This window comes from Bombina bombina, chromosome 5 (genome assembly GCF_027579735.1).
Source record: "Bombina bombina isolate aBomBom1 chromosome 5, aBomBom1.pri, whole genome shotgun sequence".
Lineage (NCBI taxonomy): Eukaryota > Metazoa > Chordata > Amphibia > Anura > Bombinatoridae > Bombina > Bombina bombina.
In genome coordinates this window covers 218991738-219009615 of record NC_069503.1, presented here as the reverse complement: position 1 = coordinate 219009615, position 17878 = coordinate 218991738, and the positions used below count along the sequence as shown (strand labels likewise).

At 41.7% G+C, this 17878-nt stretch overlaps 1 protein-coding gene across 1 annotated transcript in view; it reads left to right on the top strand.

Annotated features, from left to right (window-relative positions):
• Positions 1-805: 805 nt before the first annotated feature.
• The window catches only part of CREM (cAMP responsive element modulator), a 212798-nt gene continuing 195725 nt past the window's right edge, over positions 806-17878 (top strand). Inside the window, exon 1 of the mRNA XM_053715679.1 lies at positions 806-890. The gene's annotated coding sequence lies outside the window, so the exon portion shown is untranslated. The remainder of the gene's footprint in view (positions 891-17878) is intronic.

Here is a 17878-nt window from a genome sequence, read left to right as displayed (position 1 = left end):
TCTTCAACTTTGAATGCTTTGACTAAGTTGCAAATAATTCACCCAACTATCTGCATAAAATCCTATGGGGATTTTTAAGTGAGGCAATCTCTGTCCTAGTGGATAGTTCTCCAAACTATTTTTCTGGTGTTATTCGCCCAACTTGGAAAATAATGTTCAGTCTGGTGGTGCGGTAGAGCACATGAAGTTTGGTTTCCTCAGGTAAGATGTTACCAATAATTATCTCAGCACAATCTTTAGGTCTCTTCAGAGCTGTCCTCTTCTGAAAGGAGAAACCAAAAAATTAATTGGTAATGAAGTTTGGACCATTTGACTTGGCAGCTACTCTGATAAATTAATTTAATTAAAGGACTCTGCAGATTTTAGCTGAGTTGTTTCCTGTAAGACATTTAGTACTGATGTTTCTTTACTATGCAGCAGAGGTATCCAGATTTTTCACATGACATCCAAAGAGCAAAAACATAAATTTGAAGTATTTTTATCTCTTATTTCCTATTTATATATATAATTTTTAGTTATATATCAACAAACTTCAAATAAAAACTGTTTTAGATATGGGCCAAGTTGTTTTGGCTTGCACAATATTTGCTTGGCTACATAACACAGTGATATAAGTGTTATGGTACAGATCCAGACAGACATTCCTACAGAGTTTCCTAAGAATTCCCTTTAGCCATTATTTATGAATATTCTAATTGTGTATTTTACTCACTTTCAATGAATCTTTACTTAATGATGGTGATGTTGCTAAATGTATAAATTAATTTAAAGAAATAATTTGCTTGTTTATTGGCACTATAGGGAGACTCATTGGATACAGATTATTCGTCAGAATCATCAGAGGAGGCTGACTACCAGAAACATACAGAATTTTTGGCAACATCACATAAGTGAGTAGATGAATAAGTCAGGTACAGTTACCATAATTATGGTGATTTTATATGATACATGCTTTAATTCAGTGCTTTACCTGTTCTGGTTCCTATAAAATATGACTTGGCATCTAGTAAATTGCTCTTGTCTTTACAGGTGGGACTGTGTAAGGGGGAAGGTTTAAGTTGCCAGAAAAAGGCAGATAGCATGCCATAAGGCATTCTCCTCATACAAGCCACAATAACTTCAAATCCAACTAATAAAATATACTGACAAACGTTTAGCACTATAAAGTGTGGTATACATGGTCTGGGTCAAGTTGCAGATTCCCATGTAATAAGATACAGCAGGCCTCAGTGTAGGAGAATTACAACACAAAAAATTGAATTTTAAAAAAACACCAAACTTAAAGAATGGGGAAACTTAATTAAAGAATAGACCGGGACTGCATCTAGCACACTTTATAGTGAGCAACATTTATGGGTAGATCTGTTTCATTTGTTGGATTTAAAGTTATTCCCTTATATAGTATGTGTGTGTATGTAGAATTTCCAGACTAGCCGGAAAAGCCCAAAATCTACGAGCGCACCAGATATGGTACAGTTTTAATCTCACAATGTGGGATATGTACCGTCCAGGTCCTATATTAAATAATAAATGATTTTAAATAATCTAAAACCTATGCTTCAAACACAAGAGTGCTTTTATATTTATATGTGGACAGACACAGAGGACCAACTACTAGCCTGGTTCGAGAAACTCAACAAGGTACATCCGACAGTCAAGTTCAAGCTTACATATGACAAACAAGCAATAGACTTCCTTGCCATAAGACTTTTCAAGCATGGTGATAAGTTAAACACTACCCTCTTCAGTAAACCAACGGACAAGAATTCCGTCCTTCATGCAACCAGTTGCCATCCACCCAGCCTTAAGAAGGCACTCCCACTATCCTAATTCAAGAGGGTAGCTAGGAATAATACCACTGAGGAGCTGAAAGAAGCACAACTGGTTGACATGATGACTAAATTCAGACAGAGGGGATACAACCACAACAATCTCTTAAACAGTATAATGGCAGTATTGGATACAGCGCAAAAAGACCTGCTAGCTGGTACTATTGCTACCACACCTGAGGATAGACTCACGTTTACCACCACCTATATAAAGAAGGGATTGCTGATACCCTTAAGCAAAACTGGGGACTCTTATCATCTGATAAAGACTTACCTTTCAAATGCATGCCCCCACTCAGAATTGGGTACCGCAGAGCTACCTCATTGAGGGATCAGCTAATAAAAACTGACCCCAGGAACTGTTACAGCAATGACACCTGGCTTAAAACTAAGAAAGGTTGTTTTAGGTGCCTGGGTTGCACCACCTGTGGAGGTCTCTCTACAGGTAGCTTCTTCACCCATCCGTATTCCACCAGAAAGTTTAAAATCAGACACAGGGTCACCTGTACCACAAAATTCATTGTATACCTCCTGCATTGTGTGTGCGTGATGTTTTATGTAGGAAAAACGGTGGATGACTTAAGGACCAGAATGGCCAACCACCGGTCCGCGATTCGTGCAGCATTGGATAAAGGTACATCCGATCAGCCGGTGGCACGGCATTTCGTGGAAGCAGGACATAAGGTAACCGACCTTAAATACATCATTATCGACCACATCCCCCCACTAAGTAGGGGGGGCGACAGGGCTAAAATTCTCTTACAAAGAGAGTCAAGATGGATTTTCAGTCTTGGGACAATGACCCCCTGGGGACTCAATGTCCACCTTGACTGGCACTGCTGTTTATAGGGACAAGATTCTATAATGAACCACCTCTCTATTTTCAAGACTGTTTCTGCCTTTGGTTCTATCGGACATTATGTAATCAAGTAAGGTACACCATATAAGGGACTGCCTCTAACTATGTGTTTACGTTCTCTTGGGTATTTTCTTAAGTTATGTTTTTTGAAGTGTACTATGTCCTTTGAAGTGTTCTTTGTTTAAGTTGTCCTATTTCTCTTGTAAGGTGTATCCAGTCCACGGATCATCCATTACTTGTGGGATATTCTCATTCCCAACAGGAAGTTGCAAGAGGACACCCACAGCAGAGCTGTTATATAGCTCCTCCCCCAACTGCCATATCCAGTCATTCTCTTGCAACTCTCAACACGCATGGAGGTAGTAAGAGAGAGTGGTGAAATATAGTTAGTTTTTTATCTTCAATCAAAAGTTTGTTATTTTAAATGGTATCGGAGTTGTACTATTTTATCCCAGGCAGTAAATAGAAGAAGAATCTGCCTGAGTTTTCTATGATCTTAGCAGGTTGTAACTAAGATCCATTGCTGTTCTCACATATGTCTGAGGAGAGAGGTAACTTCAGCGGGAGAATGGCATGCAGGTTACTCTGCTATGAGGTATGTGCAGTTACAATTTTTTCTAGAAATGGAAAATGCTAGAAAATGCTGCTGATACTAGATTAATGTAAGTTAAGCCTGAATACAGTGATTTAATAGCGACTGGTATCATGCTTACTCTCAGGGGTAATACCCGTATAAAATTGCAATATAAAACGTTTGCTGGCATGTTTAATCGTTTTTATATATGCTTTGGTGATAAAACTTTATTGGGGCCTAGTTTTTTCCACATAGCTGGCTTAAATTTTGCCTAGAAACAGTTTCCTGAGGCTTTCCACTGTTGTAGTATAAAAGTTACAGTTGTTGCAGTTAAAATTACAAACTGTGACATCCAGCTTCCCTCAGGGGTCCCCTGTATGCTATAGGACATCTCTAAAGGGCTCAATGGCTTTCCAAAGTCGTTTATTGGGGAAGGTAGGGCGACAGCAGGCTGTGGCAGTTTGTTGTGTCTGTTAAAAAACGTTTATCGTTTTTTTGATCCGTTTTTTTAATTAAGGGGTTAATCATCCATTTGCAAGTGGGTGCAATGCTCTGTTAACTTATTACATACACTGTAAAAATTTCGTTTGATTTACTGCCTTTTTTCACTGTTTTTCAAATTTTGACAAAATTTGTTTCTCTTAAAGGCACAGTACCGTTTTTTATATTTGCTTATTAACTTGATTTAAAGTGTTTTCCAAGCTTGCTAGTCTCATTGCTAGTCTGTACAAACATGTCTGACATAGAGGAAACTCCTTGTTCATTATGTTTAAAAGCCATGGTGGAACCCCCTCTTAGAATGTGTACCAAATGTACTGATTTCACTTTAAGCAATAAAGATCATATTCTGTCTTTAAAAAAATTTATCACCAGAAGAATCTGACGAGGGGGAAGTTATGCCGACTTACTCTCCCCACGTGTCAGATCCTTTGACTCCCGCTCAAGGGACTCACGCTCAAATGGCGCCTAGTACATCTAGGGCGCCCATAGTGATTACTTTACAAGACATGGCGGCAGTCATGGATAATACACTGTCAGCGGTATTAGCCAGGCTACCTGAATTTAGAGGTAAGCGAGATAGCTCTGGGGTTAGATGAAATGCAGAGCATACTGACGCTTTAAGAACCATGTCTGATACTGCCTCACAATATGCAGAAGCTGAGGAAGGAGAGCTTCAGTCTGTGGGTGATGTTTCTGACTCAGGAAAGATGATGCAACCTGATTCTGATATTTCTACATTTAAATTTAAGCTTGAACACCTCTGCGTGTTTCTCAGGGAGGTTTTAGCTGCTCTGAATGACTGTGATACAATTGCAGTGCCAGAGAAATTGTGTAGACTGGATAAATACTATGCAGTGCCGGTGTGTACTGATGTTTTTCCAATACCTAAAAGGTTTACAGAAATTATTAATAAGGAATGGGATAGACCAGGTGTGACGTTCTCTTCCCCTCCTATTTTTAGAAAAATGTTTCCAATAGACGCCACCACACGGGACTTATGACAGACAGTTCCTAAGGTGGAGGGAGCAGTTTCTACTTTAGCAAAGCGTACTACTATCCCTGTTGAGGACAGTTGTGTTTTTTTTTAGATCCAATGGATAAAAAAGTAGAAGGTTACCTTAAGAAAATGTTTATTCAATAAGGTTTTATCCTACAGCCCCTTGCATGCATTGCTCCTGTCACTGCTGCTGCGGTGTTCTGGTTTGAGTCTCTGGAAGAGGCTTTACAGGTAGCGACTCCATTGGATGACATACTTGGCAAGCTTAGAGCACTTAAGCTAGCCAATTCCTTTGTTTTCTGATGCCATTGTTCATTTGACTAAACTAACGGCTAAGAATTCTGGTTTTGCTATACAGGCGCGCAGGGCGCTATGGCTTAAATCATGGTCAGCTGACGTAACTTCAAAATCTAAGCTGCTTAACATTCCCTTCAAGGGGCAGACCCTATTCGGGCCTGGTTTGAAGGAGATTATTGCTGATATCACTGGAGGAAAAGGTCATGCCCTTCCTCAGGACAGGTCCAAATCAAGGGCCAAACAGTCTAATTTTCGTGCCTTTCGAAACTTCAAGGCAAGTGCGGCATCAACTTCCTCTAATGCAAACAAGAGGGAACTTTTGCTCAGTCCAAGACGGTCTGGAGACCAAACCAGACCTGGGACAAAGGTAAGCAGGCCAAAAAGCCTGCTGCTGCCTCTAAGACAGCATGAAGGAACAGCCCCCTATCCGGTAACGGATCTAGTAGGGAGCAGACTTTTGCTCTTCGCCCAGGCGTGGGCAAGAGATGTCCAGGATCTCTGGGTGTTGGAAATTATATCCCAGGGATATCTTCTGGACTTCAAAGCTTCCCCCCCCCAAAAGGGAGATTTCACCTTTCACAATTATCTGCAAACCAGATAAAGAGAGAGCCATTCTTACACTGTGTACGGGACCTCCTAGTTATGGGAGTGATCCATCCAGTTCCAAAGGAGGAACAGGGACAGGGTTTTTACTCAAATCTGTTTGTGGTTCCCAAAAAAGAGGGAACCTTCAGAGCAATTTTGGATCTAAAGATCTTAAACAAATTCCTCAGAGTTCCATCATTTAAGATGGAAACTATTCGTACCATCCAACCTATGATCCAGGAGGGTCAATATATGACTACAGTGGATTTAAAGGATGCTTATCTTCACATTCCGATAACAAAGATCATCATCGGTTTATCAGGTTTGCCTTTCTAGACAGGCATTACCAGTTTGTAGCTCTTCCCTTTGGATTAGCTACAGCCCCAAGAATCTTTACGAAGGTTCTAGGGTCGCTTCTGGTGGTCCTAAGGCCGGGGGGCATAGCAGTGGCCCCTTATTTAGACGACATCCTGATACAGGCGTTAAACTTCCAAATTGCGAAGTCTCATACGGATGTAGTACTGGCATTTCTGAGATCGCATGGGTGGAAAGTGAACGAGGAAAAGAGTTCTCTATCCCCACTCACAAGAGTTTCCTTCCTAGGAACTCTGATAGATTCTGTAGAAATGAAAATTTACCTTCTAAATTCCTGCCGTGTTCTTCATTCCATTCCGCGCCCTTCGGTGGCTCACTGCATGGAAGTAATCGGCTTAATGGTAGCGGCAATGGACATAGTGCCGTTTACACGCCTACATCTCAGACCGCTGCAACTATGCACGCTCAGTCAGTGGAACAGGGAATACACAGATTTGTCCCCTGTACTAAATCTGGATCAAGAGACCAGGGATTCTCTTCTCTGGTGGCTATCTCGGGTCCATCTGTCCAAAGGTATGACCTTTCGCAGGCCAGATTGGACAATTGTAACGACAGATGCCAGCCTTCTAGGTTGGGGTGCAGTCTGGAACTCCCTGAAGGCTCAGGGATCGTGGACTCAGGAGGAGACACTCCTTCCAATAAATATTCTGGAAGAGCGATATTCAATGCTCTTCAGGCTTGGCCTCAGTTAGCAACTCTGAGGTACATCAGATTTCGGTCGGACAACATCACGACTGTGGCTTACATCAACCATCAAGGGGGAACAAGAAGTTCCCTAGCGATGTTAGAAGTCTCAAAGATAATTCGCTGGGCAGAGATTCACTCTTGCCACCTATCAGCTATCCATATCCCAGGTGTAGAGAACTGGGAGGCGGATTTTTTAAGTCGTCAGACTTTTCATCCGGGAGAGTGGGAACTCTATCCGGAGGTGTTTGCACAATTGATTCATTGTTGGGGCAAACCAGAACTGGATCTCATGGCTTCCTTGTTACGGATCCAGGTCCAGGGATCCCAAGGCGACGCTAATAGATGCTCTAGCAGCGCCCTGGTCTTTCAACCTGGCTTATGTGTTTCCACCGTTTCCTCTGCTCCCTCAACTGATTGCCAAGGTCAAGCAGGAGAGAGCATCAGTGATTTTGATAGCGCCTGCGTGGCCACGCAGGACCTGGTATGCAGATCTGGTGGACTTGTCATCCTTTCCACCATGGACTCTGCCTCGGAGACAGGACCTTCTACTTTAGGGTCCTTTCAACCATCCAAATCTAATTTCTCTGAGACTGACTGCCTGGAGATTGAACGCTTGATTTTATCAAAGCGTGGCTTCTCCGAGTCAGTCATTGATACCTTAATACAGGCACGAAAGCCTGTCACCAGGAAAATTTACCATAAAATATGGCGTACATATCTTTATTGGTGTGAATCCAAGGGTTAGGATTCCCAGGATATTATCTTTTCTCCAAGATGGTTTGGAAAAAGGATTGTCAGCTAGTTCCTTAAAAGGACAGATTTCTGCTCTGTCTATTCTTTTGCACAAGCGTCTGGCAGATGTTCCAGACGTTCAGGCATTTTGTCAGGCTTTGGTTAGAATCAAGCCTGTGTTTAAACCTGTTGCTCCCCCATGGAGCTTAAATTTGGTTCTTAAGGTTCTTCAAGGAGTTCCGTTTGAACCTCTTCATTCCATAGATATCAAACTTTTATCTTGGAAAGTTCTGTTTTTGGTAGCTATTTCCTCGGCTCGTAGAGTCTCTGAGTTATCTGGTTTACAATGTGATTCTCCTTATCTGATCTTCCATACGGATAAGGTAGTCCTGCGTACCAAACCTGGGTTTTTACCTAAGGTGGTATCTAACAAGAATATCAATCAAGAGATTGTTGTTCCATCCTTGTTTCCTAATCCTTCTTCAAAGAAGGAACGTCTATTACACAATCTGGACGTGGTTCGTGCTTTAAAGTTTTACTTACAAGCTACTAAAGATTTTTGTCAAACATCTGCTTTGTTTGTTGTCTACTCTGGACAGAGGAGAGGTCAAAAGGCTTCGGCATCCTCTTTCTTTTTGGCTAACAAGCATAATCCGCTTAGCCTATGAGACTGCTGGCCAGCAGCCTCCTGAAAGGATTACGGCTCATTCTACTAGAGCTGTGGCTTCCACTTGGGCCTTTAAAAATGAGGCTTCTGTTGAACAGAATTGCAAGGCGGCGACTTGGTCTTCGCTTCATACTTTTTAAAAATTCTACAAATTTGATACTTTTGCTTCTTCGGAGGCTATTTTTGGGAGAAAGGTTTTACAGGCAGTGGTACCTTCCGTTTAAGTACCTGCCTTGTCCCTCTCTTAATCCGTGTACTTTAGCTTTGGTATTGGTATCCCACAAGTAATGGATGATCCGTGGACTGGATACACCTTACAAGAGAAAACACAATTTATGCTTACCTGATAAATTTATTTCTCTTGTGGTGTATCCAGTCCACGGCCCGCCCTCTCATTTTAAGGCAGGTAATTTTTTCATTTAAACTACAGTCACCACTGCACCCTATGGTTTCTCCTTTCTCTGCGTGTTTTCGGTCGAATCCTGATCCTCTTGCAACTTCCTGTTGGGAATGAGAATATCCCACAAGTAATGGATGATCCGTGGACTGGATACACCACAAGAGAAATAAATTTATCAGGTAAGCATAAATTGTGTTTTTTTACTTTGCTAAGTTGTCTGATACCTTAACTTGGGTATCTGCATTGGTTATGTGCCGTGGCATGGAGTGTGTGATAACGACTATCACTGCAGGTTCAACCAGGCTTGTGTGTTTTGCCTCTATGCCTCGCTACTTCTACCTGCATGAAATGTCAGGGGGGACTTAAGAAGACCGCTATCGGTAGTTCTATAACTGGGCTCCGCAAATTGTCCAGTAGTTCATTACCTGTACTTTAAGATATGATATGGTTGAGGCTGTATATGGCTATGTGTATTTATGCTGTGAGATTACGGTCACCCTGGTGATTAACGCTATCTGCATGATAATATACTACTGCTTGTTTGGTTGTTAACATTTTTGTTTAAACCCATGTTTGTATTTATATATTGCTCCTAACAATCTGTTTTGCCTATGTTTTTAACTTTCACTATGTTTAACTTTCACTTGGCTTACACTACTGAGTGTCTGTCTGGTTGCTATGCCAACGGGGCTTGACCTTGTGTCATGTGACATGGTTTTACTTCCAGGTGCCAGGGTGTTTACCACACTGATTGTTTGCTGTGCAGGGGTATTTAAGAGGGGGTGAGTATACTGTTTCACACTGTGCTGTTTTTTGAGAAAGGGGTAACACCCGAAACGTCAAAATAAATACTTTATCTTTTTGCAAGACCCTGTGAGTGACTTCCTCTTTGCTGCTCTATCTATATCTTGAAGTGCACCCGGGGCAAGGAGAGCTTAACGGAGCTATTTGAAGCTGGAGTGCTACTACACCTTCTACACACACACACACACACACACACACACACACACACACACACACACACACACACACACACACACATATATATATATATATATATATATATATATATATATATATATATATATATATGCATACAGAAGAGAGAAGCGCTCTAACAGGAACGAACAACAGCTCATCAGCTAGTTCTCTGGCGATTTACCACCTGGAGCAGCCTCTTTTAGACCAGTGTGCCTTTCACATTGGAAAACTATCCTGAAGCATATCAGTCTGATCCCGCCAGTTAAGGTCAGTCCAGCCCCGAAATACCAGGCAATTCTCCTTTGAACAAGGAACATGACAACCCCAGACGATCGTTTTGGCCTATTGGGCCTCATCGGTGAGGTGCAGCCACATTCCTCTAAGCAAGCACTGGCCAAGGAGTCCATATCTGGTTGCCCCTAACACCCATAGGGAGACTTCCCCAGGGTCATAATTAATTTGCATACAGAAGAGAGAAGCGCTCTAACAGGAGCTGCACCTCACAACCCCAGACAACCCCATATATATAATAATCTTGTTACACATATAGATGCAACCTGCAGCTGTTCTAAAAGCAAAAAGATACTCCTTAAATACCTCTTTTAACAATTATAAAACAGAAAAGGACATAGAAAGTGCTGGTCGCTTTTACATGTGTTAATACAATGGAAACAATATGAAAATATAGAAACTAAAATAAAGCAAAGTCCCACATACATTATGCAGTTATATAAGAATAGCTTGATATGAGATTATATATGCATGTATGTATTTATAGTCTTATATGCGTATCCTCTTCATTAATCCCCTTTTGGGTGTCCACTTACTTTGTTACCCCAATCAATATGAGGTAAGTTTAACATATCACGGAGTCCTCCTTGCAGTAACTCTTATCAGGGCCTCGTTTGTAGTGAAACTTCTTGTCTCCCGGCGTCTCAGCTGTAGAAACTTTCAATCTTAGGGCTGATCACTGAATGTGATCCCCACTGTGTAGACAGATCAGACTTTTATCCCATGAGCTCATGGGATAAAAGTCTGATCTCTGGCTGCACGGTGGGGATCACATTCAGGGATCAGCCCTAAGATTGAAAGTAGATACGTTAAACTTACCTCATATTGATTGGGGTAATATAAAGTAAGTGGACACCCAAAAGGGGATTAATGAAGAGGATACGCTTATAAGACTGTAAATACATACATGCATATATAATCCCATATCAAGCTATTCTTATATAACTGCATAACTTATGTGGAACTTTGCATTATTTTAGTTTCTATATTATTTTCATATTGTTTCCATTGTATTAACACATGTAAAAGTGACCAGCACTTTCTATGCCCTTTCTGTGCCCATGGTCTCTGTAAGGAGTATGTGTCCTTTCACGCCTTGTGAGCTGTCTTCCTGCTAGACAGCTAGACTGCAGGTAAGTGCTTTTTGTCTTCTAGGTGTTGGAGACTTGCACTTAAAGTGAATGTCAATCCTAGCGTTGTACAAATGCTAGGATTGACTATTGAAACAAATAAAGTCGACTTTCATTCATGAAGTATAAGATACTTCATGTAGAAAGCTCCTTTATTTGTTTCAACCGATTGCCGTTCTTAGCTGCTCCAGCAACCAACGGCTAAATTTTTCACCTCTTAGCCAATAGCCGTGCAGTAAATCTGGCTCCCATAGGCGCCAAGCCGGATTTACCGCACGGCTGTTGACTTAGAGGTGAAAACGTCACTTGTTAGCAAAAAAAATTGTTAGCCGTGGGCTGCTGGAGCAGCTAAGAACAGCTATCGGTTGAAACAAATAAAGGAGCTTTCTACATGAAGTATCTTATACTTAATGAATTAAAGTCCCCTTTATTTGTTTCAATAGTCAATCCTAGCGTTTGTACAACGCTAGGATTGACTTTCTCAGTACAGGTTAATATGTATGTGATGTAAAGAGACTTTTGTGTGTGTGTGTGTGTGTGTGTGTGTGTGTGTGTGTGTATATATATATATATATATATATATATATATATATATATATATATATATATATATATATATATATATATACACACACATACTTTTGTAGTGTATTTATTCGGGCACATTTATCTTTTTAAAGAAAAAAAGACTTTTACTTTCACTTCAGTTGGACTCGGCAGTTAGAACGCACGCTTTTAAGTTAGATGCGCAGTTCCTGCTGAAGCCTATCATGTGACTCTCTTCTCTTCTGATCCAGGGTGGCGTTGCGGCTTCTGTGTATTGCAGATAACGGCTTTTTGAAGAAGTCGTTTGTGAGTCATGCAAACAATTGTGGAGTACGGTAGGGCACCTCAGTATTGCTGAGGTGTAGAGGTCCTGCAATATTTATTTCTGTGTGGGGAAATTTACATTTTTTAATTTTTCTTCTCTTTCTTGTAATAGATGCTTATTATGCTTAGATAATCAAATTGTTTTGCCTAAGCAATGTTATACTACATGTTTAGCTAGAACATTAGAGTGTAAAGATAAATTCTTGCCCTCTGTGCCTAATGTCTCTCAGCAAGATGCTGTTCAGGCAATGCCACAGTTTTCTCCTCAGTCGTCCCAAGCCTCAATGGCGTCACATACAGTACCCTGCAGTTCCTCTCAGCCTCCTGGAGGAGTTTATTTGCCTGCTGATTTTGCTGCACAGGTATCTTCTGCGGTATCTGCAGCATTATCTGCTTTTCCTATGTTGGGGAAACTCAAAAGGAAAATTAAAAATGTTTCAGATAGTAAGGTATCTTTCCCATCTGCTGCTACGCAGGTTGCCTTCCCTCATAAGTCTGATGAGGAGGATACGTCGGTAGTATCTGAGGGTGAAATCTCAGATTCGGACAGTATAATTCCTTCATCTGATAATGAAGAAGTAAACTTCAAATTTAAGCTTGAACACCTTCGTGTACTGTTAAAGGAGGTATTGGCTACTTTGGATGACTCTGATACTTCTTTTGTCAACCCTAAGAAGTCTAGCAAACTTAATAAATACTATGATGTTCCATCCTCTGTGGAAGTGATTCCTGTTCCAGACCGTGTGACAGAGATTATTTCACAGGAATGGGAGAAGCCAGGGATACCTTTCTCCCCGTCTTTAAAAATAACTTTCCTGTTGCTGACTCCATTAAAGATTTATGGCGCATGGTGCCTAACATAGAAGGGGCTATTTCTACTCTGGCTAGGAGAACTACGATACCTATAGAGGATAGCTGCTCCTTTAAGGATCCCAAGGACAAAAAGTTGGAGGCTTATTTGAAAAGGATCTATGTTCATCAAGGTCTTCAATGGCAACCTGCAGTTTGTATTGCCACAGTAGCAAGTGTGGCATCTTATTGGTGCGACGCCTTGTCTGAATCAATTTTAGTAGAGACTCTGTTGGAGGAGATCCAAGATAGGATTAAGGCTCTCAAACTATCCAATTCCTTTATTTCTGATGCTGACATGCAAGTTATTAGACTGGGAGCCAAGATGTCTGGCTTCACTGTCTTAGACCGTAGGGCTTTGTGGCTAAAATCTTGGTCAGCTGATGTTACCTCTAAGTACAAGCTTCTGGCGCTTCCTTACAAGGGTAAAACCTTGTTTGGACCTGGTCCTTACTCTTGTCAGATAGGATTGCTATTTTATAGTCAGACAGATTTTTCTACATTGTCACACTATTGTTATTCATTGATTTAAATTTCTTTATTGTAAACATGGATCCATGTTTTTTAATTTTGTCTTTTATCTGATTACTGTCACATTTGATGCATTAAAGGGACACTGAACCCAATTTTTTTCTTTTATGATTTAGATAGAGCATGATATTTTAAGCAACTTTCTAATGTACTCCTATTATCAATTTTCTTCATTTTCTTGGTATTTTTATTTGAAATGCAAGAATGTAAGTTTAGATGCCGGCCCATTTTTGGTGAACAATCTGAGTTGTTCTTGCTGGTTGGTTGATAAATTCATCCACCAATAAAAATTTGCTGTCCAAAGTCCTGAACCAAAAAAAAAGCTTGATGCCTTCTTTTTCAAATAAAGATAGCAAAAGAACGAAGAAAAATTGATAATAGGAGTAAATTAGAAAGTTGCTTAAAATTGCATGCTCTATCTGAATCACAAAAGAAACTTTTTTGGTTCAGTGTCCCTTTTAATTAAATGTATTGTATTGTATTATTCGTTTTTCCATAGTCACCTTAGCCTTCTTTTTTAGGCACTCTGTACACCCCAATCACACTTCTTTATATTGGTTAGCTAGGTAACTATATGTGCGGAGCTATAGGTGCTTCTTCTCCTTGGCGCTTGGTCTCTCACATTGTATTCTGTTTAAATATGATCGTGGTTCCCATTTTAGACCTAAAGTGTCTCAGCAAGTTTCTCAGGGTACCGTCCTTCAAAATGGAAACCATTCGTTCCATTCTTCCTTTGGTTCCGTTGGGTCAGTTAATGTCGACCATAGACCTGAAGGATGCATATCTTCATGTTCCCATCCACAGGATGAGATTCGCCTTTCTAGACAAACACTTTCAGTGTGTGGCTCTTCCGTTTGGCCTTGCCACAGCTCCCAGAATTTTCTCAAAGGTTCTGGGGGCTTTCTTGGCAGTGATCAGGGCAGGGAATTGCAGTGGCGCCCTATCTGGACAACATATTAGTTCAGGTGCCATCTTTTCAACAAGCAAACTCTCCTACAAAGATCTTGTCTTTTTCTACGTTCCCACGGATGCAAAGTGAATCTGGAAAAGAGTTCCCTTGTTCCAGCTACAAGGTTGGTTTTCTTAGGAACCATAATAGATTCCCTATCTATGAAATTTTTTTCTGACAGAGGTCAGAAAATCCAAGATTCTTTCCTCTTGCCTCTCCAGTCTACTGTTCGGCCGTCAGTAGCTCAATGTATGGAGGTAATTGGTCTGATGTTCGCTTCCATGGACATTATTTCCTTTGCTCGATTCCATTTGAGAGCTCTGCAGTTATGCATGCTCAGACAATTGAACAGAGACCATTCGGATCTGTCTCAGAGGATATAGCTCTAGACCAGTCAACAAAAGACTCTCTCCCATGGTGGCTTGCTCAGGAGCATTTGTCTCAGGGCACATGCTTCCGGAGACCTTCCTGGGTGATGGTGATCAGGGATGCCAGCCTGCTAGGCTGGGGAGCAGTCAGGGACTCGTTAAAGACTCAGGGACTCGGGAGGAGTCTGCTCTTCCAATAAACATCTTGGAGTTGAGAGCGATTTTACAATGCTCTGATGGCTTGGCCTCAATTGTCTTAACCATTTTTTCAGGTTCTTCTTGAACAATTTCATCTCAGTGGTTTACATTAACCATCAGGGAGGAACTCAGAGTTCCTTAGCCATGAAGGAGTTGGCTCTGATTATTCAGTGGGGGGAAGCACACACTTGTCTTCTATCTGCCATCCACATTCCTGGAGTGGACAACTGGGAAGTGGATTTCCTGAGCAGACAGACATTTCATCCCAGGGAGTGGGCTCTCCATCCAGAGGTGTTCTCCAGGTTAACCCTCAAGTGGGGGGTGCCGGAGTTGGATCTGATGGCGTCTCGGCGGAATGCCAAGCTTCTAATGTACGGTTCAAGGTCAAGAGATCCGCAGGCCACTCTGATAGATGCTCTGGCGTTTCCTTGGGTCTTCAGTCTAGCATACCTGTTTCCTCCGTTTGCGCTCCTTCCACGAGTAATTGCTCGTATCAAACAGGAGAGCGCGTCGCTAATTCTAAAAGCTCCTGCATGGCCTTGCAGGATCTCATATGCAGACCTAGTAAAGATGTCATCTCTGCCACCTTGAGAGTCCCCTCTGAGGAAGGACCTTCTAACTCAGGGTCCATTCCTCTATCCGAATCTTGTTTCTCTGAAGCTGACTGCTTGGAGATTGATCGCTTAGTTCTGGCTAAGCGTGGGTTTTTTTAATCGGTCATTGAGACCATGCTACAGGCTCACAAGCCTGTTACTCGTAAAATTTACCATAAGGTATGGCGTAAATACCTTTATTGGTGTGAATCCAAAGGCTACTCTTGGAGTAGGGTCAGGATTCCTAGGATTGTCAGTCAGTTCTCTGAAAGGTCAGATTTCTGCTTTTTTCTATTCTTTTACATAAGCGTCTGGCAGATATGCCAGATGTTCAATCTTTTTGTCAGGCCCTGGTCAGAATCAGGCCTCTGTTTAAACCTCTTGCTCCTCCTTGGAGCCTTAACCTTGTTTTTAAAGTTTTGCAGCATGCTCCGTTTCTTTCCCAATCCTTCTTCTCATAAGGGAACGTCTGTTGCACAACTTGGATGTTGTGCGTGCTCTAAAATTCTACCTACAGGCAAGGATTTTCGTCCGTCTTCTGCCCTGTTTGTTTCTCAGGAAAGTGTAAGCGTCAGAAGGCTACCACTACTTCTCTTTCCCTCTGGTTGAGAAATATAATCGTAGTCTTGATAAAGGCCTTGTTGCTGGCCGAAACGCGTTGACCAAGCCTCTGCACTATTTCGACATACCAGCCCGAGTTTTACATGGTGAGCACACTTAGTAGTAGCTTTATTTTTATAGTTTTTTTGTGCATTTGCTTTTCTTTTTTCTTTACAGGCATTTTGTGTTTCATCTGATCCTTCATAACGGACCAGTCCTTTTACTTTTCTCTCTTGGAAAAATATCTATAACAGTATCGGAATCCCCTACACTTTGGATACTATAAACCCATCATAAAGAGAAACTTTTAATTTGGACAATTTTCATCTGAACATTACATTTATTGGACACTATACATATATTTTTTCTTTCACTATAATTTTTTCTCTTGCAAGATGTATCGAGTCCACGGATTCATCCAATACTTGTGGGATATTCTCCTTCCCAACAGGAAGTGGCAAAGAGATCACCCACAGCAGAGCTGTCTATATAGCTCCTCCCCTAACTCCACCCCCCAGTCATTCTTTTTGCCGGCTCTAAGCAAGTAGGAAGGATTATGCAGATTTATCTCCTCAGATAGATCTGGATCAGGAGACCAGAGATTCTCTTCTCTGGTGGTTGTCACAGGTTCACCTGTCTCGGGGAATGTGTTTCCGCAGACCAGAGTGGGTCATAGTTACGACAGATGCCAGCCTACTGGGCTGGGGTGCAGTCTGGATCTCCCTGAAAGCACAGGGGTTATGGTCTCAGGAGGAAACTCTCCTCCCGATAAACATTCTAGAACTGAGAGCGATATTCAATGCGCTTCAGGCGTGGCCTCAACTGACTGCAGCCAAATTTATCAGATTTCAGTCGGATAACATCACGACTGTAGCTTATATCAATCATCAAGGGGGAACATGGAGTTCTCTAGCGATGATAGAGGTTTCCAAGATAATCCGATGGGCAGAGTCTCACTCTTGCCATCTTTCAGCAATTCATATCCCAGGGGTAGAGAACTGGGAGGGCGGATTTCCTAAGTCGTCAGACTTTTCATCCGGGGGAGTGGGAGCTCCATCCGGAGGTATTTGCCCAACTGATTCAGCTATGGGGCACACCAGACTTGGATCTGATGGTGTCTCGTAAGAACGCCAAGCTTCCCTGTTATGGGTCCAGGTCAAGGGATCCCCAGGCAGTACTGATAGATGCTCTAGCAGTGCCCTGGTCCTTCAACCTGGCCTATGTGTTTCCACCATTCCCTCTCCTTCCTCGTCTAATTGCCAGAATCAAACAGGAGAGAGCTTCGGTGATTTTGATAGCACCTGCATGGCCACGCAGGACTTGGTATGCAGATCTGGTGGACATGTCATCCGTCCCACCATGGACTCTGCCGCTGAGGCAGGACCTTCTGATTCAAGGTCCTTTCAAGCATCCAAATCTAGTTTCTCTGCGTCTGACTGCTTGGAGATTGAACACTTGATTTCTCTTGTTAAGTGTATCCAGTCCACGGATCATCCATTACTTATGGAATATATTCTCCTTCCCAACAGGAAGTTGCAAGAGTCACCCACAGCAAAGCTGCTATATAGCTCCTCCCCTAACTGCCATATTCAGTCATTCTCTTGCAAGCCTCAACATAGATATGAGGTTGTGAGAGTCTGTGGTGCTTTATACTTAGTTTATTCTTCAATCAAAAGTTTGTTATTTTCAAATGGCACCGGAGTGTGCTGTTTATCTTAGGCAGTATTTAGAAGAAGAATCTGCCTGCGTTTTTTCTATGATCTTAGCAGACGTAACTAAGATCTATTTGCTGTTCTCACACATTCTGAGGAGTAAGGTACTTCAGAGGGGGAATGGCGTGCAGGTTTTCCTGCAGATAAGGTATGTGCAGTAAAATATTTTTCTAGGAATGGAATTGACTAAGAAAATACTGCTGATACCGAAGTAATGTAAGTAAAGCCTTAAATGCAGCGATAGCGACTGGTATCAGGCTTATTAATAGAGATACATACTCTTATAAAAATGTGTTTTAAAAC